A 19,747-nucleotide genomic window follows, 5' to 3' on the forward strand; every position below is an offset into this window, starting at 1 on the left:
TTGAAATAGCAAAATGTTCCCACTCAAACTGTTGCATAGTGTAAAAGGTAAAAGTTCCCATCGCACATATGTGCTAATTGTTCCCAACTCTAGGGAGCGGTGCTCATCTCCGTTTCAAAGCCAAAGAGCCAGCGTGGTCCGAAGATGTCTCCGTGGTCATGTGGCCGGCATGACTAAATGCTGAAGGTGCATGGAATGCTGTTACTTTCCCACCAAAGGTGGTTCCTATTTTTCTACTTGCATTTTTTACGTGTTTTCGAACTGCTAGGTTGGCAGAAGCTGGGACACATAACGGGAGCTCACCCTTAAATTCGCTTCAGGTCTTCTGCTGCTTCCTTCACCTCCTGGAAAACCTATGGTCGTGATTCTTGATCACTTTGGTGAAGGCAACTGGATGCATGTCAGTCTAACCCAATCTACAGCTGGGTATATACTTCGCATTGTGGACTACAAAAAACATTATTTTGATTTACTGGAGGGTGTTGTGTGAACAAAGCCTTTGCCAAACCTGGTTTATGGCTTTTGTGTGGAAACCCAGCCACTGTGGCTCGTTCAACGAACTGAAGTTAAATCAATAATCCCCCTTCCCCCGTACCCGCGCGCATCTGGTCTGCATGCAATCTCGCGTGAAATTTGTTTATGCGCGTTCTCTGCCTCTCCCCCTCCCCCTTCCTACTCCCGTAAAGGTCTGTGCGCCCCTTCCCTCTCCGCTCGTCCCCCTTTCACGATCTGGTGCGTTTCTGGGTCAATGCGCCGAATCTACCTCACTCCGCCTGCTCTCCCCGCCCCCGGCCAGCCGTCTTGGGCACCATTTCCCCCCCTTTATATCAGGCAGGGAAACAGGCAAGGCGGCAGCCCATGCTGCCTCTGGTCTCTCTCCCGGTCTCCTCAGATGCCCTCTGCCGCCGCCGCCGCTTTATTATTACAGTATGTGGCCGTGCTCCTCCGCCTCTTTCCCCTTCTCCCCGCACCCCTCTAGTTCAGGTTTGGCGCCGAGCCGTGGCTGTGCAGCTCTTTGGCCGGGCTTGATGCTTGGCAGACCTCCGGCCAGCTCTGCTTTTTATTATTTGTCTGGAAAGCAGCGGCGAAGGGCGTAGGGGCTTGGGGAGCTAGGGGGCTGATCGACAGCGACGTTCACCAATGGGTGTTCTCTTTTTGACCCAGCCTTGGACTCGGGCTAGTTCTGGGCCTCTGACACAATAATTAGAAGGGGATGGGAGGGAGGCGACCTAGGCTCGAGATCTCCCCCTTTCTTCCAACCTTGCCCTGCGCATTCCCTGGTCCGTGCCTAGCGATTGGTCGGGTGGCTCTAGGGCTGCTAGACAGGAGGAGGAGAAGGAAAGGAGGGGAGGGGAGGCTATATAGATTATTGCAGACTAAGCAGTCTGGCTCTGCAGCAGCAGCGAAAGGAAGGGGGAGGGTGTGTAGAAGGGCGCGCGCTCTAGAGAGCAAGGGAGAGCTTGGCGCTGGGCCAGCTACCATCAGAATTAGCTCATTGTTCAATATAACCAGCATAGACAACCAAAGCCTGAAACAGAGCGAGATTTTCCCCTCTTGCTGCTGCCCCCACCCCGTTTCTCCCCTCCCCCGTTTTCCAAGGCTGCACTCAGAAAAAGGTGCAGTCATTCCTTCCCACACCCCTTACCCAGGCTTCTCTCTTCCCCCTTCTATAAATTCTTTTCTATAGCATGCTGCCCCTTTTAAACTCACATTTGTATTTCAGATCATGTAGAAAGGAGAGAAAGTGAGAAGGGGAATTTGTCGTAAGTATATGCATTTTATCCCCAATGCAGAATCTTTTGAAAAGATTTCTTCCCTGTTCCCCCCCTCCTCCCTTTCTTTGTCTGGTTTCCTTTCCTTTCTGGAATATCCTTTCTACCATTTCTCCTCTACTTTATTGGGACTCTAGTGGAGCCGTTGGGATTTCCCCTTTTTTATTCTTTGCTTGCTTCGTGGTTCCATAGAAGGCTATATAAAGAAGGGGAAAGTACAACATATGTAGATTTAACTCTTTGCCTTTCCATGCAAAGGGAGGATTTAGAAGCTTGGATAGTAATGGTTGCCTTAGGTGTATTTTTAGAAACAGGCAATTCTTCCTGCAACAGCTTTCTATAAATTTGAATGTGCAGCAGTAAAGTCTGGAATTACTTCTTTTTTTCCAATTATGCATTTTTAGTGCAGATTCCATGAATTATGATCAGAATAAATATGATTTTTAATGAAAACACATTTGGTGTAGAATTTTCTCTCCCATTTCTTCTAATAAAACCCACTAACCTTATGTTCATTTGTTCAAGCCCGTTTAGGTTTTTGTTTAATAAAAACTGGATATGATAAAAAAGTTTCAGAATGCATGTTACTTTTTTAAAGGAAAATCACTTTGAGGTCAATGTAACCGTATTCTGCAAATTGTAAATCAGCTAATTATTTTGCAGCAAATTTAATGAATTCTGAGGCAAAAATTTTTGTTGAAGTTCATAGACTTCTCAGAGAAAAGGTGTAAGCATGTATTTAGAGCTTGAGGTAGGTTATGTAATGCAGTGCCATTTCCAAAAATATCCCCTCTCTAGGCTATTACGTTTTGAAAGTGGCTGTAATCCTGCAATCTTCAATGAGGGGGAAGACAGCTGGTAGTATGTCTGAGAACAATGGAGAAACTATGCAGTTGACACAGAAAACACTATTTTTGCCTTCTCTGTTTTTTTCAAGTAGATGTCATCTAAATCCATGCTGTACTTCAAAGAAATGTGGGTCTAATATGCTAATTATAACACATTTATTTTGGGTTGGAGGGGTTATTTTTGCAGATCTAGATAGCCTGAACTCCTTTGTGCTATGTTTAAACCTGTGGAATATCCAGTATACAGTTCATACTAAGGGATCAGGATGGAGAAAGGATATGTGAGCAAAGAATTTTACAAGGTTTTTTTTCTCTCTTAACTATTAGGCTATTTGTTTTCTTAAGTCATTGGGCAAGTTGCCTCCTATTTGGTGGCATGAGTTGAGTTTTTTCTTCTTTCAATCTTTTGCAGAGAATTTTCATTTTGCTGACAGTGAATTTCTGAGTCTTAAAAGAGTGCAAGATGGTAAGTTTTAATTTAAAAAATAAATTGGCATATTATTTTAACACATCTTAATAGACATATTTAAAATGCATGTGTTGTGGTTTTGGGGATTTACCATACAATGAATAATGCACTTGAAAAGACCTTGTGAATAGATTTTTCATTTTTAGGATTGGAAACTTGCAGTCTACCTTCCTAAAATCAGGGGTGTTCGCAGAAGAGGATTTTTTTCAATATATCATACACATTAAAACATGCAACAGAGTTATTTTTTAAAAAAAACCCTAAATTGCATATAAATATTTGGTACAGTACTTTTTTAAAACAATCATAGTTGACAACAGAAATATCTGATATATAATGATTTTGCTAAGAACAATTTGCTTTATCTTTTGAAAAGAATTGTTTTATCTTTTGACAAGAAATATTTGACATACTTTTGTAAAAAAAATGGTTTTTAATTTCCAAAGTAGACTAAATTATCTGCATGGTGTATTAATGTTTGTATGAAAATATACCATTTATAATGTGCTTTCCCTTCCTGCAATACAATACTACTGAGATTATTCTTTTTTATATTTTTTCATATTAAATAGGTACCCATAAGTAACTTTTATGGCAATCTCTGATGCCAGGATTCTGATTATTATGTAATAATAATAAAATCAAAACAAGGTGGCCCAAGAATTAGTATCATGTGCACTAATCAATGTAAATGAATGAAATATCAGTAATATAAATTATCTAATGGTATAGATAGTCCGCTTTCCCACTTTCCTTGTAAAAATAGCAATGTAAGGGAATACCTATTATAAAATTTGGTAAGCCATTTTGGAAAAAGTTGGAAGTGCTAAGCCAATCTTTTTGCTGAACTAATTGTTTAGTGATAATGTTATTGACATCAGAAGAAGACACTATTGTATAGATCACCATTAAATTAACTTACTTTTGCCATGAGCTCAATAGAGTAAATCTGTGTATTGCATTTGTATTGTCATAAAACTTTATACAAGATAGAGGCAAAAAGCATTTTTATGTGAAGTAGGAATGACATTGCAATTATATGCATACTTCACTTTTGTCATATTTGAAACACTTGCTTTCTTAACAAATAGTAACTAGACTGGTTTGTGCTAAAATGTAATAAAACTAAGAAAATACAGTAGGTGTTTTTTTTTCCAGGTCCAACTTTCCAGAAAATGTAACAAAGAGTACTTTTCAAGAATTTGTATAGGCTCTTTCCGTTTTGGGGAGGTTTTTTCCTTATCATTTAATACATTTTTTTCAACAGAAAACTGAAAGTCAAACTTGCCTGTGAATATTAAGTTATCTCTAAGTTTGTCTGCCAATGGGTGTCAGCACCTCTGGCAGCTGGAATTCTAATTCACACTGCCTTTCAATGCTTCTCCTCCCACTCCCTAAAAAAAAATCCACTTTTTATTTTTTGAGAAGTAATGAAGCTGCAGGAAGAACAGTTTAAGAAAAACTTAAATTGCAGAAACAGAACTCCACTGGGTGACATTAGATATATTTTATGGTTATTTTAAAATTCTTTCAGTTTACATTTTTTGGATTTATGGTACCCCATTAGACAAGATTCTTAGTTTAGTGAAAGCAAAATGGCTACTCAGAATTAAAATTGGGATCACAAAATCTCAACTACCCACTAGGAGTTAATAAATGTCAGTTGAACATGCATGTAATAAAACTAACCACAGCTATGTATCTGTCCTGACATTGCTGCATATTAGCTAATGCCATACAATTTTCAAGAATTTGTTTTTGTAGAACAGTTTTTCTTTAAAAGAAATGTTCATATCCTAAAAAGAGTTATTTAGAACTAGAACATACCTATTGCATTAGAATTATTTATAGGTAAGATAATACTATAGTGCAATACCCTTCTCATAGAAATAAGCTCTGTTGAGTTCAGTGGCTTATAGATTGTAACATAGAATCTCAGGGTTCCAATGTAATTCTACATCATAAAAATTGCATTTATAAAATTGCCTAATTCATTAAACCTGACATCTTATTCACATTTTTTAAATTCTATATCAAGTTCAAGTTTCTTCTTATTTTGATCATCAATCAGCAAATTTATTCTCTATCTGTACAAAAACTTCATGCAAATGTTTAGTTGCCTCCAAAGGACCGAGGAACACTAGAATTCATGAGGATCTCTTCATATATTAGTCCATATTTCACCTAATAGACATTTCTTAAAATCTGGATAAATTCAGAAACATCTCCAAGACACTGTGAGAGCCATATTATTGTTCTTATTTGTTACAGTTGTTAGATTTTTTAAATCCTATTTATTTATTTATTACATTACATTACATTACATTACATACAGCCACCCGTCTTGTACCAAACGTTGGGCAACTCACAAACAAACAATAAAATAGCATGTATTTACAATAAAAATATTAAAACCAAAAGGCTTGGTATCATAGCTAAACTTTCCCATGCAGCCCACAAATTCATCTCAGCAATCTCAACCTATCCCAGTGCTTGGGAGATAAAACCAGCTTTCAGTGCTTTTCAAAAAGTTAAAAGTGGTGAGAAGGCTGCTATGGGGAAGGCATACTTCCTGTGTCCCAAAAGACTTAAGTAAGAGGACTGGGTGTGTGCCCACCTATTCAATCTAGTAGCATGGGCATGTGTCCTTAGGGAAGGCAGCACCACAAATTACTTGGTCCTGTGCCATATGAAGCTTTAAAGTTAATATCTAGCACTTTGAACTGCACCCAGAAGGAAACTGGGAGACAGGACAGCTTGCTCAACAGGATTGTAAGATGGATGAACCTAGAGGTACCTATCACTTCATGCTGCAATATTTTGATTCAGTTGTTACTTTCGGATGGTCTTCAAAGTCAGCCCCATATAGAACATATTACAGCAATCTAGATAGGACATGACCAAGGCTTGAGTTACCATAAGCAAGGAATCCGAGTCCAGAACAGGACACAGTTGGAGCAAAAGGTGACTGTACAAAGGCCTGCCTAGCTACACCTGCCACCTGCTTAGGAGTCATGAGTCTAGGTGGATCCACAAATTGCAGACCAGCTTAGTCTAGGGTAGTGCCACCCAGTTCACAGTCAAAAATTAACATACTACCTAAGTGTGGGAGGCCAAAGATTCAGAGCTACTCTGTCTTGCTGGTGTTGAGTTGAAGCCAGTTTCTGCCCTTTCTGCCCATTCTCCAGGCACTTGTCCAGCACTCCGACAGTATCACCTACCTGGCAAGGAGTAATATATAGCTTGGTATCATCAGCATATTGAGCTTGGCCAGAAATTTCGTGTAGTAGTTAAAAAGAAAGACAAAAGATTGAAGTTCTGAAACCCCTGCAAAAAGTGCCTCTCGCTCCCAATGCTTGAAGCTGGTCCTAAAGGATAACATGGTAAATGGTATTGAGAGCCACTGTGAAGGCCAGGAAGGCCAGAATAGTTGCATTATATCCTTCCTGGGCTCCAAAGGTCATCTACATGTCCAATGCTGTTTCAGTGCTATGATCTGCCCTGCATCCAGGCAAAAAAGTGCAGTTAATTGGTTTCATCCAGGTCCCTTTGTAGCTGAGCACCAACTACCAATGTTCACAACCTTCCCTATAAAGAAAAGGTTGGAGTCTAGATGAAAAATTTCTAACCCTATTGGATCTAAGGATGGCATATTGTGAAAGAAGTACACTACTGCCTTCTTCAAAGCAGGCAGTACCATCCTCTCCAAAAAAAAAAAAGCATTAGAAACAATATGGACCAAGCCATCTACCACCTCCCAGGAGGCCTTAACTAACCAGAAGGGACATGGGTCCAGAACACCAGTTGCTGAGCTCACAGTCAGGAGGAGCCTGCAGCCTTCTGGATCAAAAGGTTCAAACTCCACCCAAATAACATTGCTTAGACTTATTTATAAAAACCAGAAATTATTATATACATAACTCAAGGCAGTGAATATACCTAAGACTACTGCCAGGTCCTATTTTCTGCACAGCAACAATCATATAAGGTGGGTTTGGCTGAGAGGCAGCGATTGGCCCAAATTCACATATCCAGCTTTCATTCCTAATGGAGGGATAGTCTCTTGGTTCCTAGGTCAGCATATTGTATTATATAGTTCAATTAAAAGAAAATACGGGAAGTTCTAATATGTAGGTGGAAATGTTGGTATGAAAAATGGTAAAAGAGTCCCTGCGGATTTTGTTCTGTTAGTCATTGCCGACTCGAGGTCATGCTCATCTCTATCAAGGTCATTGAGCTAGCGCTGTCTGAAGACACCGTCATGATGACATGGAGCGCTGTTACCTTCCCACTGAAGTGGTACCTATTTATCTACTTGCATTTGCATGCTTTTGAATTGCTAGGTTGGCAGAAGCTGGGGTAAGAATGGAAGCTCACCCCATCATGCAGCAATTGGCTCTCAAACCCCGGCTGTTGGCTTTTCAAGCTGACAAACCCAGCGTCTTATTTGCTGAGCCATACCGCTGCCCAAGCGTTGGCATAAATTCACTGTTTCCTTGCCGTTCTTGGTTCTGTCTGGTAGAGATATTAATGCAAAAATGTACTTTGATTTTTTGACATGGTTTTATTTTGCATTTATCTGAAAGAGACACAACAATTTCAACAAGCATCCAAAGCAAAGTAGTACACAATTCATGCATTTCATCTTGTGCTCTTGGACAGAAACACAAGACTTTGATATATAAAATACATTTCTTAAACAATCTTCATTAAGTACTATAGCAATAATGCTTTGCTTTCAGGTTTCAGTATCCCCCCCCCCCCCGCCCCAGAAATTAAAGATTATGCTTTAAAATACTAGGCCCTCCAATCTCATATAAACTATAGATACATTTGTGCAACTATGTATCCTAGGCTTTAACTTATGACACCTGAGTTTGTGTTGTGTTCCAGTTCTTAGTTTGCAGCTTTGACACTTTCCAATTATGCAGCTGTGGATTGCCTGTTATTTGACTTTCATCCCTGGCTATTATTCTTTGGTGTTGGTATTTTTTTGGTTTAATATTCTTCAATTACGTTTTTATCTCCAAACCCTGATTGCCAGTAAAGCTACATATACTGCTAGGTTTAGTGACTGGTTTTAATAAAACCTGATCAGTCTTGGTTCTCAATAGGCCTGACCCATTGGAAATTGTCCATCACACAATACCACATTAACATGAAGTATTTGGAGAAATTCATTCAACAAACAAAAATGCAAAAAATATGAATGTTGCTTTTGAGATTGAGAGGAAAATGTACACTGGTTTTATTACTTGGAATTTTTCCAGTCTGATAATACGGATATTTAGTGACTTCAAATATTGGATGCAAAGAACCAAGAAAAATGGTATAGTAGAAGAATGTAAGAGAAAATGCAGAGCAAGAGAAGAGGAACCAATGGAAATGAAACAAGCATTCATCATGGAGACATTTTGCAATGGCATTCACTCTTTTGGTCCAAAAATGATTAGCCACTTGCTGCTGAGCATTGATTGCTACTACAAAGTAGACAGAATTGAGCCAAAAAGTACAATGGCCTAATTCTACTAAGGAAAGCTACTATCAGAAAGCATACTTGTCCTTAAAAGTTTACCATCAGCTCATAGGTAAATACAGACACACAGAAGTTGTAGATAATTTTGTTTGCCTTGTCTAAGTTAATTCTTCAGTTGATTAAATCTGAGCCTTAGAATCAGATCTGATTGAAACAGGCTATATGCACTGTAAAATAAATAACAAGAAAATGAACCTTTCAATATTCAGATATAGTCAGGTTATTGAGGATGGGGGAGAGGTACATACTAGTATTGGAGGAGATCTCTTACCAATTTCAAAATACAGGATAATTTTTTGCTGAGATTACCACTTTATAAAATGTTCTACATGAGGTACCAGTGTCAATAAAGTAACAGTGTTCTGTGCGCCTTCGGCGTTTAGTCATGCCGGCTTAGGAGACGTTTAGTCATGCCGACTAAGGAGACGTCTTCGGACAGCACTGACTCTTCGACTTTGAAATGGAGATGAGCACCGTCCCCTAGAGTCAGGAATGACTAGCACATATGTGCGAGGGGAAATTTTACCATTATCTTACAGTATTGCATCTCTCTCCATATCTCAAACTCTGTTCCTAAAAGGAGCAAAAATAACACAGCTTTACCACTAAACTTGGTGTATTTTAAAAATTAAATAAAATGAAATAAAGTTTCCTTCTTCAAAAAAGGCCCTTGAACTTTAAATGTCACAGGTATTTATATTAGATTAATATTTTGGAGCTATTTTAGGCAATTGTTTAAACTAGTCCTTGACTGAGGACCAATGACTTAGTAATCATTGGAACTTAAGGATAGAAAGTGTGGTCATAAGTTGAGGACTACCTTATAGAAATAGATCAAGCAATAAATTAAGAACATACAATAGATTGTACTCAGTTGTGGATTGTTAGCCTCCAGATCTAAACTGAAATCAACTGATAATTATCTACTGTACTAACTCCTTGTTACAGTTGAACTACAGGCAGTTCCCAGGTTAACAACATCTGATATATGGACATGCTGCATATTTTCAATATACAATCTATTTTCAGAGGTTCATGAAAACATTGCACAGCTTTAGGGGTTCATCAGCTTGAGGAGGAGAAAGCTGTTCGTATTTTCAGTAATAGACAGCCCATTTGTAAGTATGAATCCTGACTTAAAATGTGTGTTAAGGACAAACATAGGAAATGGATTACATACTTAATTCAGGAACTGCATATACTGCATATTCTTCCTAAGCATTATGACAAGATACAAGCAATGAAAAAGAACATTGCTATACATCAAAAACACTTCAGAAACCAACAACAGACTATTGCAACTACATGACATTATAATACAAAACAAGCCTCCAAAAATTTTAAACCATTAGCCCAAGAAGAAAAAACAGGAGTTATCTACAACATAGGGGTAAGGTCTGTTACAACCATTATATAGGATAGACAGGCAGAAGACTACCAGAACACATCCATGGATGTCAAAATAGCACTTGAAAGATAAGACTAATTCCCTGTCTCCCTGGGATTCTCATTCAGAAGCTCTAGAGAGAAGGTAGAGGGCAGAACTAGAACAAAAAAGCAATTTCCATCAAGTGAAGTCAGTATAGCATAGTGTCATGGCAGCCTACATCTATAAGTCTAAAGTTATTTTATTAACGAAGATGTGTATTATTACTCTTTGTAATTAGTTTCCCCAAACTGGCAAAGCTCATCTTTATTATCTAGCTGGGTGACAGTGAAGAAAAGTCAATGAAGTTCTAGTTCTGGATTCTTCTGAATGACTATAGAAATAGAATTAGGCCCCTCTAGTAGTTGACATAAATCATAGGACTGAAAGATTAATTGGAACATTTCTGATAGATTGCCATATCTGTGTGTATGTCAAATAAATTTCCAGTTGCATTTGAAAGCAATATTAAATTAGAGCATGAAATACATTTCATTAAACAAAAAAAAATGAATATTCAGGAGTATACTATACAGAGGGATATAAGTTATGACACTGGTTATAGATGAATATGATTGGAAGGTCAATCCATTATGGCAGTATTGTGAGCTAATTCTTGGGTAACTTGAAGATGTTTGAAGCACATAGAGCTACAGGATGTGTTGTAATTTACCCAGAATATTAATCAAACAACTATAATGTAATGGACTAAAGGACTTCATGATTCATTTGAAATCTCCATCCTGTAAACATTGGAAGGACAATTCCATTTTCCCACTACATTTCTCTTTAACCTTTTACTATGTTAATTTTCTCCTTATGACTTTTTGATATAAAAAACAGATCAGCTTTTCTTGCCCTGCCCAAACATAATCAGTGGGGAAGCCAACAGGGAAAGTTACAAGTCTCCTCTGCTTTCTTATGTTTATGTGGTGTGTTAGCTTGTTGCCTTTAATCATACACTAAGCTAGCTTTCTAAAAGTCATTAGTAGAGTTTAAATAAATTAATATTCAATGTTACCAAAGCAAAGAATGGAAAAGGAACACAACTCTGGCTTTAAATGTTTGTTGGGTTATACAAAGCATGTTGGTTAAAACAGTAATTTTTAATTATACAATATTCTTTATTGGCCAAGTATAATTGGACACAAGGAATTTGTCTCTGGTGCATAAGCTGTCAGTGTACATACAAACAACAGATAACAAAGTATTATAATCATAATATAGCAATAGTAGAAGATAATAGGAAAGATGAGGAGGATAATAGTAATGCAGCCCTATTACTAAGGTAAATATTCTTAAAGATAATAGTGCTGTCGTAATTAGGTGTTTAGCAGTGATGGCATGAGGGGAAAAACTAGTTTTGGATGCAGTGCCCTATAGTGGCGTCCTGAGGGAGGAGTTAAAATAGTGTATATCCAAGATGTGAGATGCCTGTAGATTCATGTAATATCTACTTTAACTGGCAACAGCTGTCCAGGATTTAAGTCAGTCTATCTCAGCTCTACTTGCGAATGACTTCTTTGAACCTGGGATACAAAGCATCAGTTTTACTGATGCTTTAATTCAAAGCCCTAGCCTGTTTATAGATTAGTGAAAAATTAGAGGAAAACAGGACCAAGTTAAACAAAAAAGCATTGGTATTTGCATGAGAAGTGTGAGTCAAACACTTAGTGCCTAAGACATATCTTTTAGGGCAGTGTTTCTCAACCTTGGCCACTTGAAGATGTCTGGACTTCAACTCCAGACATCTTCAAGTGGCCAAGGTTGAGAAACACTGTTTTAGGGCTAGACGCTTACAGATGTTATCTTTGTGCTTTTAATGATCAATTATCCAAAGACAAATCATGACAACTGCTTGTTTTATGTCATTTTTTATAGGTTTATCATCCAAGGCTCACAATCAGCCTGAAACATATTCCAATGAGCCATGGACATGGAGGATTTATTAAGGTATTTATAATGTTTATATATTACTTAAATCTTTCATTAAGTAAAAAGGCCTTAAAGTGTAGTATTAGTTGGGATTATTTTATGATTTCTAGAGAATGAATGCTGAAAGTGTGTGTGCATGTAAGCATGTACATGTACATGGACAACTACACATATAAAAAATTCAAAAACATTTTTGAAAACTTTGCATATTTGTATGTTACCATTAAAATTGGTCTCAAGTAATTTATCTATAACCAATTTAAATCTTAGTAATACTAAAACATAGGTTTGTGGTTGTAATATAGATGAATAGTAATTAATAGTCTTCTGGGTAACTTTAAATGTATTATGTGAAGAGACAAGTATCGTCTACCAAATGTCACCCAGTGGCAATATTTACAAATAGAATAATATTATTTGGACAAGCAGCATTTTCAGCTCCTGAAACACTGAGATAATAGAACAACTTGTTAAATCCATTAAAACTAAAAAAAAATGCATTGTTAGTTTCTATTGATATTTGTTATCAATAAATCACTCTATATTGCCTTAAAAAAGGGAGAATATTTTAACTTCCATAGAAAAAGTGTCAATAAATCTCAAATCTTGACTTAAACAACAGTAAATAATATTTAGCATTTTTTGGACTCCATTACATTGGTATAGAAAAGGACTATGAAAACCAGCATTTTGTTTGAGATGTAAAGGAATGATGTTTATTTAAAAATACACATTCATACAATGTCTTACACTTCCTAAGCTTTGAGAGATTTTGAGATTACATAAGCATAACTGCAAAAAGATACAATTTTTTTGTGAACTACATAACTAGTGCTTCAGATTTGACAATTGGACAATGTAAGTGAATTCTATGCCAAAATGTTAGTTTTACATTTTGGAAAGATAAATGTATGGGCCTCAGTGGATGAGGACTGATTGCCCTTCTGACCTATGAGCAGATTATAGATATAGACTTTATATGGACAAATATAATGAAATATGGGACTCCAATATAAAATGCAATAGGTTAAAAAGTGCCATGATAGTTATATAAGAGTGTGTGTGTCTGTGTGTAGATGATAGATGGATGGATGGATGGATGGATGGATGGATGGATGGATGGATGGATGGATGGAGATAGATATATATTGTTAAATAATAATTAAATTAGAAAACTATACATACAATTTTAAATATTTACTATTAAAATGATTTTTTTGCTTTTTCTTTTGTTGTATCTTTTAAACTTTCTTTTAAAAGCACTTATGTGTTTCATTTTTTTTTACCATACAGGTATCTATAAACAAATCTTTAAAGCATCAGTCATTCAGTTCTCTTCAGCCAAAATCCATTAAGGATTACCATAGACAATATTTTATCTATTTTAACCTTAATCATCACATAAAGCTACTTTATTATTCATTTCCTTTGCTTTTAATAATTCTGATCATTAATCCCCATAAATAATGTCCTAAAACTGGATTTCTTCTTTTTTTTTCTTTGTCTCTTCTCACAAAATTCTTCAAAACTTTAAAGAATCCTCTTTTGTAAATCCAAAATAAGAAAATTATCCAGGTCACTGTTTTGATTTGGTGAGCCATCAACTGGTTTCATCTGTATGTGCAGTGCAATGTCTCCTTTCACATTATTCCCATACTTCATGATTTTTAAACCCACTTTCAAATCAGTCTTAGGCCTATTCAGTAGTCCACGCCATCTATTTATATTGGTAGACATTTTTCAAATTAACTTCCGGGTCCATTGTTCACAAATATCCTTCAGTGCAATCAACGTTAAAGTATTTTGCTCTATTTTGTATTAGAAAATCAAATGCAAGTGCTTTTCTTCAATTGTAATCTTTAGTTCCTTCCAGAACTCTGCTTTGTAGTCTCCTTGAAAGGAAAAACTGATTAATGTGGGTGATCCCGGTTCTCTCTTTGTCCAGAGAGGAATTGTGAAGAGTTGGTCCATTCACTGGCTCCTCATTCCACTATGTCATCTTCAGTTCTCCATATTCTTTGCCAGATGTTCCTATATAAAGAGAAAACTTTTGACTATATAAACTCTTTATATATTTCTTTTTTGTTCTCCCTTCATGTTCTACTTTTTAAATCTTTTTTAAAAGTTTCTATTCTTACCTTTTTAATTGTAATGTTCAATAAAATTATTATTAAAAAGAACATAATCCATTCTTTGTCCATATTTAATAAATATTTACTGATGGCTTAATATTTTGGGAATAAAATTGCTACCAAGCATAACAAACTGGTGAAAAAGCAACTTGTTTATACTCCTAGAATCCATGTATATTTCACCTGTGAAATAAGATAGTTTTGGCTATCAGCAACCATTCAAAAGCATACAATTCTGATCATATGGTTGGTGGGGTGTGTGTGTCAGCAACAGCTATAACTTTGGTGATAGGACATAAGTACCCTTCGTTCAGCCCTGCCATAACTTTGGTTGCCAAATCAGTGGTAATTACTCAAGGAATACCTGTACTTAATATGGTTTATAAAGCATCAGATTACATTACATTTATTTAAGTTAGAAATTTGACATAATTGGACATAAGAAAGTTAATGTACTTTCTTGGGTATGTTGACAGGCCTGATTTCATGCTGGCTGCAAAAATGGCCACTGATAAAGCCATGACTCTATTGGATCCTTCCCATCATAATACAGCAAGGTTATGTCTTGGCATGATGCATCAGGAATGTAAAGGAAGAACATGGTTCCTGGATTCTGAGTATTGTGCATTGTTTTCTTGCCTTTAGTTTATAGAATATGTTTAAAAGAGCAGGAGGTGAATGAGTCATGTACTACTTTGGTTATAGTTGCAGGAAAGAGGCAACATTTCCTCTGTTTGTGAGGAGCTTCAGAGTTAATTCCTTCCATCTGTCTTGCCCAATTTATATTAGGCTTTCTATTCATGCTAATTCCTTAGTTTATTATTTTATTCAGGATTGGACTCCTTTAAGTGTCTATTTTGAAGAGGCTAAGAGGTTCACTTAAAAATCACATTGCACCCATGCTTCTGGATTAACTGAGTGGGAAAACAATACCACTTTACTATTTCTCTCTGATTTTTCAGCTTCCTTTTCCCCTCCCTCTACTTGTGTCTATTCTTCAGGATGGGTAAATGAGGAATGCTACCATTGCAACAATTCTGTGGAATTCAGTTATACTTCCATAATTAAGGCTTAGGCTTAGGCTCCACAGGCAAATTATGTTACAGATGAGCTTAGTAATGTCAGAATTAAAGATTTAATTCAAAGGAATGACCTATAAGTTTCGAGTATACAGTAAAGTTTCTAGGCAACACCTGCCATTTACAGAAGATAAAGTCTCTCTTTAGCATGATTCCTGGGGTCTACATAGTTAATTTGACAACGTATCATAATGTTTTTCCGTTGTATTCTTCCAGATTGTCTTCAATTTCAAGTACTATAGTTTCTGAATGGTCACTTCCAAGTATTCATCTGGTATGACCCTGCTTAGTTTTTTGAAAACCAGCCAGGGACAGTTAGCTGCTACAACTTCCCTTTAGTGTACAGGGCAACAAAAAGGACTTTTGAATCTTGGGGAAACTGGAGAAGCAATCTTCTCCAAATGCAGCCTTTGAATCAGAATCATAGATTGTAAGGGTTGGAAAGGATCCAGCGACACGAACAAGTATTTTATTTATATAACTGGTTACTTTATTTATATATGCAGCCTGCCAATGAAATAAGAGAAGTAATGGCAGTTAATTTCTCTTACAGCCACTGACTTTGCCTGAATGAAAAATGAATGGTCAGTCTGTTCATTTCTTGTCTCCCTCAGACTACACTCCAGGCATCGCTTCTGTTGCTGTATCTCCCAGAATCCCTCCATAAACCAATGTGTCAACTGGGATTAGGGTATGGAGAGAGACTGCTTAAGAGCAAGCTCCCCAAGGTCCTGGATTCCCTTCCATTATTAGCTTCTGAATTGCTCATAGGTTTACTAGAAAACTCCCCAAGTACCTACCAGAAACAATAAGGTGACTCAGGAAGATCCCTGTCGTTGGTCCAAGTCAGTCATAGTGGCAACCACCAGTCTTTTCTAGATCAGAAAGTGGTCTGACTACAGTAAAGAGCTGATAGGAATCGCATGGTTCATGCTAAAGATTAGTTGGGCTAAGTCTACAGTTCTCATGGAGGCCATAAACTCCTGAGTGCTTCTTGACCCAGCATCTAGCCCAAAGACTTGGTCAAGTAGTTCAGGGATTCTTCTGGGAAGTTGAAGAGGCTAATAAAGGATCAAAGCCTGTGAGAACAGATTTCGGTGAGGGTACCCAACGTTCTCAGTAATAGATGCCAAATCTGCAGATTAGTTTAACACCAAATGGTGAATTAAAAAAAACCCTTACTGTACCCGGGGGCATTTACAAACAATAGTTTGACGTCAAGTAAGCCAAGTAATAAGGTGTAAATTAAGCTGGAACTGTGTATTGACACAGATTTGTTGATCTCCTTATCCTGTAACGGCAAATTCATATTTCCTGCCTTACCATTGCAGATCCATTCACAACTGGACTATCCTTCTGTTTTAATGTCCAAGAGCCTTACAAAGGTAGCAGACTTACAAGTACACCAGTCTCTCCCCAGTATATAGCAGGTGTTAGTAATTTGGCAGGCCAATCACCCTGGCCTCTTTAATCAACACACCTCCTTCCAACACACCTCCTAAACAATCAAATTTCCAAGAAGAAACACAGCTAACCTCTCTCTAAAGTGTAACTTTAGATCCTACCTTCTGCTGTATGGAATCAATCCTGAACTCATGCCAAACATAATAATAAGATTCACAAACTATTTTCTTCACACTAATTGAAATGTCTTAAAGCTGCCTATTAATTAATAGTTAAATTGAGAAGGCAACCACAACAAGATCTCATTAAAAGATACAGTTGGAATAGCATCCGATATCAGAAATTGCAGAAACTAGACTGGACAAACCAGACAAATAATAGAATAGAGGAGTTGGAAATTATCTAAACTATTCCCAGTAATAATGTCGCTGTAGCCAGTCCTTCACTTCTATCTTCTGGACCATGTCCTGTGTTTAGAAGAGGTGAAGAAAACACCACCAGCTCTTTCAGGGTTTTTTTACCCCTCTGATATCAACTTTTTTTCATACCAACTTACAAAGCAAACTTTAGTAAGTTTGTTTGAAAATAACACCACTATGCTTCATTAAGTACAAACAAGTTTATTGTAATTTTATTAAAAGACTTCATCAATTTAAACTGTCAGCAGACTATGTAAAATATGACTTTATCATCAATGGTGTTTGGTCAAATTTTATACAAAGAAACTAATTGACCAAAGACGTCTGTTGAAAACAGCTCAAGTCATTCAGTTTTATGAACACCACCTATTATGAAGGAACAATAAAATAATGGATTTTTAAAAATCAGAACTTAGATAAAGAGGCCCTTTTTGTTTTTCATAAAGGAGGCATGTATAAATGGCCATATGGAACAGAACTGTATTTGCAGATCCTAGAATAGTCACATGGGATTTTTATCTCATGATTGTATGGCAGAATTTCAGGATTGCAGTTGTTTTTACAGCTGAATAGGAACTGCATAACAAAGTATTTTGTCATACTGCCCAAATCTTTAGTCTATCTGTGTTTCTTCCAAGTTTTAACTCTGCTTCTATATCTTCTGCCAATAAAGAAACATATATACTACAGGAACTTGCTTAATCTGAATGAGAAGAAAGTACTTCATTATGTATACCCAGAAAGTTCAAAACTTAAAAGACACATTAAAAATTAATATGAAAGCACTTCTCCATATTCTTTTGGTTAACTCTATAAACTATTTCATAGATAACATGTTCTAATTGGAATTATAAGAACATCTTTTCTGGCTTCATAATGGATCATTCTGAGCTGAGATTCTCCTGATATGCTTGAAATGGAAATCTTTTTAATGTTGGTACTAATGTTTGGATGGGAGAACGTGTTGCAGTTGATTGTGAGATATGAGTTTATATTGAGGAGGCTTTGTAGAAACACAACTAATTTATTCTTCCTCCCCCTCCTATATAGGACAATCTTCCCATCCCAAAGGAAGTTAACCGCAAAAAGAATGAGGGAGCTCTGTTCCTGACACCAGTGAATGGCTCTGGACACCATTTCAACAAAATCTATTACCTCTCTTTTTAATCATTACTCCTCATTTGTATTAAATATGGTGTATGGGTGTTGATGAGGTCATCATGGTGTCATATATCGGGAATTGTTTATTTTGTAAATCATAAGAAGAAAAGTACGGGACTCTGAGCCTTGCTTTAGAGAATTACAGTGGAATATATGTACCATAAACCAGTTTTTAACCATTCTGACTCAAGTAAAAAGCTCTCAGAATTTCACACTGTGAACCCAAGTTTACAAACACTACAGGTGGGCCTTCAGGCCTTGTTCTACCACAGCAATGTCTTCCACTAGCCAAAATCAACTGACCACATGCAACTGGTAAACTGCTGCCTCTCCATTTTCCATGATTCCTAACTGCTTCTTGCAGAGGCTGAGAGTCCCCCTTTTATTTCATTTTAGATGTAACAAGCCTAGTAGTTTATTTTCATCAATTGTCTGTATATCTCTATATTTTATCCATGTACTCTTTTGATGTATAGAAGTAGTATGAAACTCATGGTTTCCTTGTGGTAAGTGACTGAGATGCTGCCACGGGATTTGAGACACTGATGAATGGTGCTATTTTGGACTTTAAACATGCTCCTTGGCAAGGTAGCTCTGATGGAGTTATTTTTAATTTCCATGTTCTAAGAAGGTGTTGGTACTTTGTTCTCGTTCTTTAGACTGGACTGACTTGTTTCTTTGTGTCTTCAGTGTGGCTTTCTTATTCAGTGTTGTAGGGTGAGTAATTCCTAATATAGCAAGTAAGGAACTGATTCCCACCTGGGTATGCTCACAATCTTGCATTGATAGTGGGAGCAATCACAAAACTGTAATTTACTACAATTTTCGTTTCTGCCATTCTGCTTAATAATTTGGTTGAAGAACAGCAATAATTTTTTATGATTTTTAAGGGTCTTCTCTTGTCTTTTTTTAAAATACATTAGGCATATTTTTTAAATGGGGGTTTAGCATGTTTTTAATATCATCTTAAAAACTGATTAAATTAACTATTTTTAAACATGCAGAAATGGGAACTCTTAAAATGACAAGATATTTCCCCAGTATTTCCAGTATGTGGAATTTACAATTTTGTTCTTGCTCCCAGGAAATTAGGAAACAATTTTCAAAACAAAAGAGTGTCATCAATTCATGGAATGTTGTTGTGTTAGACACAGTCTGGGAGCCCACCTTGATTTTTTATATAACTTCTGTCTTTCGGCTCTTCCTTTTACTGGGCAGATTTGGTCCAGAACGATTTAGCTTCTGACTGTTAAATGCCAATGCATGCACTGTACTTCTTAATTTTCTCTCCCTCTTCCTCCTACCCCATTCTTGTGCACATTTTTTTCTAGTAGTTTAGATAAGTCAATTGTGCTGTATATACATGTAACAAAAAACAGTATTCAGCAGTTGTGGCATTTATGTATAATTGCAATTGTGTACTGCTGAAAATGTAGGCTTTTGTAACAGTGTGATCTTTAATAATGCACTAACACTCAATGTATTTTAGCTCTTTTAGTAGGATTTGTTCAATAAATATGCAAGCTCTAAGAGTAACCAAAATTTTGGAGTTTTTTTTTCTTAATC

At 36.7% G+C, this 19,747-nt stretch overlaps 1 long non-coding RNA gene across 1 annotated transcript; it reads left to right on the plus strand.

The window, feature by feature from the left end:
- The first annotated feature begins 1,305 nt into the window (after positions 1-1,305).
- Positions 1,306-19,264, plus strand: LOC116505935. The gene is made up of 4 exons (XR_004254989.1): positions 1,306-1,763; positions 3,033-3,086; positions 11,933-12,004; positions 18,071-19,264. It is a non-coding gene; the product is annotated as an uncharacterized LOC116505935 (long non-coding RNA).
- Positions 19,265-19,747: the final 483 nt, after the last annotated feature.

Source organism: Thamnophis elegans, chromosome 3 (genome assembly GCF_009769535.1).
Source record: "Thamnophis elegans isolate rThaEle1 chromosome 3, rThaEle1.pri, whole genome shotgun sequence".
Lineage (NCBI taxonomy): Eukaryota > Metazoa > Chordata > Lepidosauria > Squamata > Colubridae > Thamnophis > Thamnophis elegans.